This window comes from Centropristis striata, chromosome 8, assembly GCF_030273125.1.
Source record: "Centropristis striata isolate RG_2023a ecotype Rhode Island chromosome 8, C.striata_1.0, whole genome shotgun sequence".
Classification (NCBI taxonomy): Eukaryota; Metazoa; Chordata; class Actinopteri; order Perciformes; family Serranidae; genus Centropristis; species Centropristis striata.
The window spans coordinates 17,708,760-17,717,788 of NC_081524.1; the positions used below are offsets into that span (position 1 = coordinate 17,708,760).

Genomic DNA, 9,029 nt, shown 5'->3' on the forward strand with positions numbered 1-9,029 from the left:
GAGCCTCCAGAGGGTCCAAGACCAGGAACCAGAGCCTCCAGAGGGTCCAAGACCAGGAACCACAGGGTTCAGGACCAGGAACCAGAGCCTCCAGAGGGTCCAAGACCAGGAACCAGAGGGTCCAAGACAAGAGGGACCAGAACGTGCCGGATCCGGTCTGGTAAGTCTGGGTGAGTCAGAGCATCTCCTCCTCTGTCAGCTGTTTACTTTCACTTTTTGTCTCTCTCTCTCTCTCTCTCTCTCTCAATTCAATTCAATTCAATTCAATTGGCTTTATTGGCATGACGTAACAATGTATATATTGCCAAAAATAACCGTCAGAAAAAAAGATAACAAGATAAGGAAAGCAATATTTACAATAAATTATTATAATTCTGTTATTCATTTTAAAAGAAAAGAAAAACTAATAACATAAAAGAAAGCAATATTTACAATCATTGAATTACAATCAACATATCATTTATACAATCTAACTGTCCCAGCAAAAAAAAAAAAAGAAGAGAAAATAAAATAAAAAATAAAAACAAAACAACCAACAGCTGTGTGTCACTCGCTGTCTCTCAGTGTGTGACAGGCAGAAACATAGAGTGCTGCTAACCTAGAGCTCTGTGACTCTTCCCCGAGGAGGAGCGGCAGTTGTTCCTCACCTGACCATTTTAAAAAACCTTTTTTGACGGATTCAAATTTTTGGAAATATGTTTCTCTAATTACTTCATATTTTTTACATTTGGTGAGAAAGTGTAGCTCTGTCTCTGTCTCTCTCTCTCTCTCTCTCTCTCACACACAAAACATAATAGTTTAAACCTCATAAAGTTGACATCTGAACTGAACTGTGTGTTTTTTTAATATGATTTGTTAATGGAAATCATGTTTTCGTCTGACAACTTATTTCATTTTATTATTTATATACATTTTCTATTTAAAAAAAGGTTTGTGTGCTCTCGTGGTGAGAGAAAGTAAAATCCATTTATCTATACTGCCTTACAAAGCCTAACTGCAGTAACTACGCAAAGGGTAAAACTGAAAAAAAAAAAGGCTAAAACGCTAATGCTAAAAGATTTTTAACAGTTTTTAAACTGGCCAGCCAAATGGGTTATATGTAGGTAAGTGATAATGATGTAATTTTATGCTCAAAAATCATGACGATTTATTTTACCTTTGACCCCAAAAATGTAGTAAAAGGTTTTAATAGTAATGCACAGAGTGCAGTAACTACAATGCTGTTGTCTTCTTTCAGCTTTTATATTTTGTTATCATAAGTGTTTAACAACTCTATTCAAAGATGTGTCTATTTTAGTCCTAATATACAAGTTGTATCACACGTTTCTTACTTAATCACTATCTAAATAATAATAATTTCCCTATCAAATAAACTTATTAATAAGAATCATATAATGATAATTTCTATTATTCTTGTCTTCACTAATAAACACAATGAAGAAATACAATTAAATACCATTACTGCGTTTAGATATCTAGTGTTACTATGTTTGAAATAGTTTTTTTTCCAAATGTTTGAATTTTATATGTGTTTATCAGTTCCAAAGTTTAATAAATCAGACACTGATGGCACAGCACTCTGTTTTTAACTTTTTTATTTTCAAGCAAAAATGCTTTGCCCTGGTTAGGGGGTACATCACTGAAAAAAGGTTGAGAACCACTGATTTCTGCTGCTTTCTTTCAAATTGTTTGCTTGAACTCTAAAATCACATGATTGTGCTCACATTTCTTCTTCTTGGAAACAAAAATTTCCCTCACACTCAAATATGTCCTGTGATCAGATCTAAATCTAAAGTCTGCGCTCTCAAAACTGTTGTGCTCCACTCAGAGCCAGCTGGTGTGCTTCGCTGTGTGTGTTAAAATAGTCGGAGCTGCCTTGGCCATCTTTGGCTATGTGCAGTACGCCAGAGACGTGACATGGAACTAGAGAAGCTATAGTTGGAGATATGATTATATGACGGCCCGACTTCAGGTAAGCATACTTTTAAAAGATGAAGCTGTTTTATGCAGATTTTTTCATAAACAGTATATAAATAATGGATGTAGTCACTGTGACGTCCCCCACTGGCTTGTGGCCTGCTTGAAGCATCGAGTTCATCGTTACACTCATTACCATATTTCTTTTCGTCTGTAACCATCTTGTTTTTTGGAAACCATAGTGGAGGAGCGAGAGGTGGATCTGACTGACGACGGAGGACGCGACACTACAGCCTCTCTACACCTCAACCTGACTGAGAGAAGCCGCTGCTAATTCATGTTAGCATTAACTGGAGCATTAACTGGGATGTTAGTTTTGGCTAGCAAAAACTAAAAAAACTAAGAGGAGTTCGAAAAAGCAGGTTTGTGACATTTCGCAAATTTACGGAAAAAAACGGGAGGTGAACATGGGCGTGGCCTATATCACAAGATTCAACACATTTCAGGTAACACGTGGATATAAGGTTTTTGAATGTGCGATAAAGTAAATGGCAGTTATTAGCCAAAACGCACTTTCTTTATTATAGCACCACCTAGTGGTGGAAATTCAGGATGACAATAGATATATAAAAAATGTCCCCATGTGTGACTTACATTCAAAGTTTTGGTCAGTTTTGGGGTATGTTCAGGCTGGAAGTTCTTTCGCGGGCGCCATCTTCAAGACCGTCCCAAAGCTCTTATTTGTGATCGGAGGATAGAGGATAGAGGATAGAGGAGGCATATCGGAGGAGGCATAAGCGAGGATACACGAGAGAATCCTATCCGGAAGTCTTTTAGCGGTGGCCCCGCCCCCTGACTCGTTGAATAGACGCAGCAGCTGATCGGACGGATGTTATAGGCCTACATCACAACATCGCTGTAGTTTGATACCGGAGTGAAGACAGATCACAGATTAAACTAAAGTGTGTCACCACAAGTTTTATATTTTATTTATATGATTCACCATGTAATTAAAATCTGTTTTATTGTGACTCTGAACAACAAAAACACCACAAACCCATTTCTACATTTATAATAAATTAAAAGAAAGATCGCTCTAGAAGTTTTTTTCCTTTTTTTCCTTTTCGTGATCTGTTTTTTCCACGTACAGATTTATTATGGGTATTATTAAGGTAAAAAAAAAAAAAACAGTAGAGAGTATGAGAGTCTGTCCGTCAGCAAGAAACACTTTTACATTGTTTGTCATTTTCATCCGTCCCACGCGAGGCTGATCATTACTGAGTGACATAATTTACATTTTACCTTAATCATCTAACCTAATAAAATATTGGCCGGTGTTCAGCGGACACAATCATGTTCTGGGATATTAAATAATTAATTTATCACCAGGATCGTGAACTACGACGGCGTATTAGGGCCATATATGAAAAAAATAAATAAATAAATAGGAACCCAGGAGAGAGGGATCCAGCCACCATGGCATGATTAAAAACAGATAACATGAGGTGATGTTACGACATCACCACATTTCATTCCTCTCTACCTGCGGGATGTCTCTTCTTCTCCATCACTCGCTCTGTTTAAGGTGTTTTATCAGAATGATCCGACTGACGCTCCCCTCCTCCTCGCGTTCACACGGAGCGATCTCTTCCAGACCTCCTCTGCTCCTTGTTGTCAGTTACAGAGTGTAGCGTTCGTCTAAACTTTTTTCACAGCAGCAGGTTTATTGTTCCCAGCCTTCATTCCTCACGGTCATCCTCATGTGATGCGTCTTTACGCGTGCCATGGAGCCGGGTTTATGGAATCTTTATTCATCTTTTTGAAGTGTGTGTGTGTGTGTGTGTGTGTGTGTCTGTGTGTGTCTGTGTGTGTATGTGTGTGGCACCGGACGGACCCAGTGAGGCATGGACCAGTATTACCCCCCTCCCCCGGGTCCGTATTTTTTTTTTTCATACTTGGCCCTAATAGTTGTCCTAATACAGCAGCAAATAATAATTAATAAATTATATAAAGGCATTCCCGTGCCCCTGAGCTGGACACAGTTCACAGTATAAATACACAATGGAGGTTGTTATTCATGTGCAGGTGTTTGTTAAACAGAGAAAACACTTATTATTATTATTATTATTATTATTATTATTATTAGTGCATGTCTCCAGCTGTTAAAGCGACTGACAGCTGATCCAGCTGTGATCTGCTGCCGCCGTCATTAGAAACGGACGTCGCTTCACGTGACGCTTCGGAGGGAAGGACGTCTCATGTCTCTTAAATCGTTTCCCCTCTCCTCGCTTCCCTCACTTGCGTCTCTCCATGCATCCCCGGTGGGCGGGACTAAGACGCAAGTGAACGGCGCAAGTGAGGGACGCATGGATGCGAAATAGTGGTAATGAGAAGCAGCGTCCTCCGAAGCATCCTCGACATTGGGACAGTCCTTCGGCTGATGTCGATGACGTAGTGTCCTTCAAATCCAGCCCTTTGAGCATCCTTCCTTAACATTGGGACACAGCTATAGTCTACCCTGTTACAATTGCCTCAGGTTGCCGCCTATTTTTTTTTTCTTATTGTAAAAACAACAACAACAAATAAGTCCACCTATCAATACATTCCTACCTCTCTCCATGATGAAATCTTCAGCAAAAGTTACTCAAATCACATGACTTCTTCATGACATCACAACATAAAAACAAAGCAGCATCGAACCCTGACAGCAACTTCCCTCTGAAGTTCTGACTTCAAACTCCATGACAGTTTTTGATGATGATCAGCCAAATAGAACCGGAGATAAGGTCAAATATATTTAGTATAAAAATATAGAACCAGATGTCCTATATATTGTATTTGCAGCCTGTGTTCATATTTACAATATTTAGAATTCTTAATTGAGCATGATTGTATTTAAGTAAAAAAACATAATAAAAAAAAAACGTGTTTAAAATGTTGATCCAGTGAGTCAAAGGTTAAAAATTAATATCAGGTCATATAGGCGAGGTTATGCTAAAATAAATTATACAAACATGGCAAACATTTAAAAAAAAAAAAAAAGAAGCTGTTTTATATAGGCAGAATGAAAATTAGAGGTGTGAATCAGCAGAGGCCCCATGATGTGATTTTATCCTGAGTCAGAATACGATATTATTGTGATTTTAAGCATTTTGGTGGTGATATGGTGAGTATTGAGATACAATATATTGTGATTTAACTGTTTAACTGCATTTTGTGTCCACAAAATTAAATTAAATCAAGAATTGTTTTGTCAAATAACAGAAAATTCTCAGTCTATTCATCTCACTTCAATCTTTTTATTTCTCCACAATGAGAGTCAAACCCACAGACTGACCAACAAAGTATTCAGTCAAACTGAACTCAACTCTTATGAACGACAACAAATGCAGCATTTTATCAAACTTTCCTCAACTTTAAGCTTCACTGCTATCTAACTTTGCAGCGTTATTTCAACAAGTTCCCGAAATGAGATCTTCTAGTTTCATATAATACGAGTAACTCCAGTATATTTCTAATGGCAAAAATACTGGCGGGCCATCGGAACGCTACAAATCAATACTTGGCAGCCATGAAAATGCAACATGCAAAACTATGCTGTATCGATTTTTTCCCCCACTCCTAATGAAAAATATTAAATAAAACGGCCCAAATAGCCCCAAACTCCAAAGGGTTAATGGAGCATTTCTTTGGTATTATTTTCAGCTGCAGATTAATACACATTTGATGCTGTAGTCGTGATTATTTACTGCAGCAGGGTGATATTTCAAAATAAACAAAAATGTGTTCATGGAAATGGAAATATTTTACAATATTTTTATTTTTAGACAATAATATTGATTATGGAGATGTGCTTCATCCAAATGTCTCAAGTCCTTGGACAATGTCTTTCACCCAGCACTGAGATTTGTTACTGGCTGCAGTCGTCTCACCCACCATTGTGAATTGTATTTGAAATCGGACTTGCCTTCTTTGAGTGCAGGCAGATACATTAATTGGCTGACACTAATTTATAAGGCTCTCTTAGGCTTGATTCCTCCGCCTTGGCCAGGTCACCCTTGTGAAAGAGGTCCTGATCTCAATGGGTTCTTTTTACCTTTATTTAACCAGATAATTTCTTAATCATAATAATAAAATGGAGCTTCTTCCTCACGTCACGTCTTCATCCTCTGTGCCACACACAGAGGAAGAAGACGTGTCAGGCTTTGGATACACCAAACAATGAATTGTTCAAATGTTTTAACCCTCTGAAATCTTGGGCTATTATGTCCGTTAAAAAATCTTCACCATGCCATGTTGGTATCAGTTTTTTCAGGGCAACCTCATCTATATGTCCTGATAATTAAGTTTTAACTTTGACTTACTTGATCAAAATTTTGAATCCAAAAGAAACTAAGGAAAACATAAAATCTGATCTTGAAAATTATATAAAAAAAAACACTGAATTTTAAATATTGCAAATATATATGAACAGGTTGCTTATACAACATATAAAATGAGGATAATATCTAGTTAAATATTTTATATGAAATATATTTGACATTATCTCCGGTTTTAGTGAATGCCTGAATATCATAAAAAAAAAAAATCTGGCATGTAGTTTAAAGTCAGAACTTTAGAGGGCAGCTGATGGCAAGACTCCATGACGTGAAGACATAAAAGTGAAGCAACATTAAGAAATAATGTGCCGGTGCTTTCATGGACTCAAGAGGGTTAAATGGGATTTGTCGACAATAAAATAAAAAAAATCCTAAATCCTGCCATTCATTTTTTTTATTGTCATGTCAGTTTGTGTTGGCAGTGGTGGACAGCACTCTGATCGTCCTGGCCATTCTCCACTTCTGTGTCTGCATCAGCTTTGCTTCTCTGGGCATCAAGGCTGTGGTCAACAAGATGAAGGAAGAGGTATGAATCCAAGAAGATATGATGCACACAGATAATATCAATTAGAGGACAGCTGATGGGAAGAATAATAAATTTGAGATACACTGTTAAAAAAAAAAAAAATTTATGGTAAAAAAAAACGGCAGCTGTGTTGCTAGAACTTTACCGTAATAAATACGGTAGAACTTTTTTTTTAATGTTGATTTCACATTTAAGATTGCCATTTTATTCCATTTTTTACTGCATGAATACAAAGTTTTTCCATCAAAAGAAACACTGTTCTGCCATATAATTGACAAGAAAATACTTTATAAATCCTGCATAAATTAAAGATTTTACCCTTAAATATTGCAGTATATTTTTGTTAGAGATATGGTGTTTAGTACATTTAACAGTGAGAAAGTGTTTTTACAAAACATAAATGCAAAAATTACAGTGGTGGCTTGTATATATATTACATTAAATACATATTACACTGTATTTTAAGGTAGAGTAATGTATTGTTCAAAAAAACAATACTGTAAAAAATACTTTTGGCTGAAATATACATTTACAGTGTTTTGTTACTGAAACTTAATTAATCAATTTATCATTTTACATCTTTTACTGTCATGGTTTAGCAGTTTTTCACTGTAAAATCTACAGACATTTTTTACAGTGTAAACAGTAAAAAACAACAACAGCTGCAGTAGTATAACTTATGGCGATAATTGTTATAGTAGGGGTACATTTAGCTGCATTTCTGGTGCTTATTATAATAATAATAATAATAATAATAATAATGGCAATGAATGTAAAGTGTTTTTTTAGTTCGAGTGATTGACCAGCCAGTGGATAGTGGGCAAGACACAACAAGACAGTATGATTTAAATGAGTCCTTTATTATTTCTATGCATAAATATTTAAAAGTTAATTGGAGTCCAAGGCGAATCAATTTAAAAAGACTAGAGGGGGATAGCTGAAGGTGTCGGTTCTGTGTGGCCTGGTGAGTGGGCGGGCTTCACTGTCACCAGGCTGGCAGGCTGGAGCTGGCTGGTCTACTGCTGCTGACGCCGCATGCTGTGCTGCTGTGGACTGCTGCACCCCACTGTGTGGCTGCAAGGCGCTGCTGCTGCTCAGTTGTTGCACTTGCTTCCAGTCTGACCCACTGTCCTTGCACTACTCCAGCCCATGTCACACACCACACCACTGTCACAGCAAAGAGCAGAGAGGGACTCAATACAAGATAAAAACATGCAATTTACAATTTCTTAGGTAGAGGGATCTTAGAGCACATGCACACAGTACCTGTCACAGAGAAGAGCAGAGAGACTGCAGGAGAGTGTGTGGGGGTAGTTAAGCTGGCTGAAGCCCTGACCACAAATTCCACAAAATTCACCACCAGTGTCACACAAAATGCACCAAATCTAGTGCTGACACAAGTCTACCCTGTTACATGAACTTCATCTATAGAGTGCTTTACAGGTAAAAAATAAAAAAGCAAATAAACAATAAAAAAATACACTAGAAAAAGGCAGTAGATGATAAAATATATATTAAGTGTAATCAAATTTTTCTTAATTTTTTACAATTATATATTATAAGTTTATAAGTAAGCTGCTGTTTAATAAAATAAAAGTGTAGCAGCACATTGAATGCATGACTAAATTTTTCAGTGTCTTTGAATTTTTATATTTGCCATTTAAAATTTAGCAAAGAGTAACATTGTACAGCTCTGCACTTTATCCTGCTTTTTGCTTTTCTGTGCACACAGGGGGAAGTTAAGGATGAGGAGCCACTGCTGAAGGAAGACCTCATGACCAGTCCTGGGGCTTAAAATCAGCTCAACTTCTGGATGCATGTCATTGTAACACACTTTTTACTTTTTAATATCACGAGGATGAAAATGAGTTTGATTTTTTTTATCTGCTCTTGATCTGTTTTTAAAAGTAAAATTTGCTTAAAAAACTTGTAAAAAAATAAATAAATCATTAAATGGGAACCATTTTAATTAATTACAACTGACATTAACAGCATTTTATTTGCATGGAATAAATGGCAAAAATATGGCTGTCTATTTAAAGACAATGAAGGTGTTTATAGGCAGTTAAAGGACAGTTTTGAGTGTTTTTGAGGATCCTCAGATTGTGCTAGTACCAAACTATTTTAGGTAAGTAATAATAATAATACACTGCATTTATGTAGTGCTTTTCTAAACGCTCAAAGGCACTTAACAGGGAATAAATAAA

The 9,029-nt window shown here is 36.7% G+C and overlaps 1 long non-coding RNA gene across 1 annotated transcript; it reads left to right on the top strand.

The window, feature by feature from the left end:
• The first annotated feature begins 1,686 nt into the window (after positions 1 to 1,686).
• LOC131977040 (uncharacterized) lies at positions 1,687 to 8,731 on the top strand. Its single transcript, XR_009394845.1, has 4 exons — positions 1,687 to 1,972; positions 2,160 to 2,256; positions 6,706 to 6,822; positions 8,555 to 8,731. It is a non-coding gene; the product is annotated as an uncharacterized LOC131977040 (long non-coding RNA).
• Positions 8,732 to 9,029: the final 298 nt, after the last annotated feature.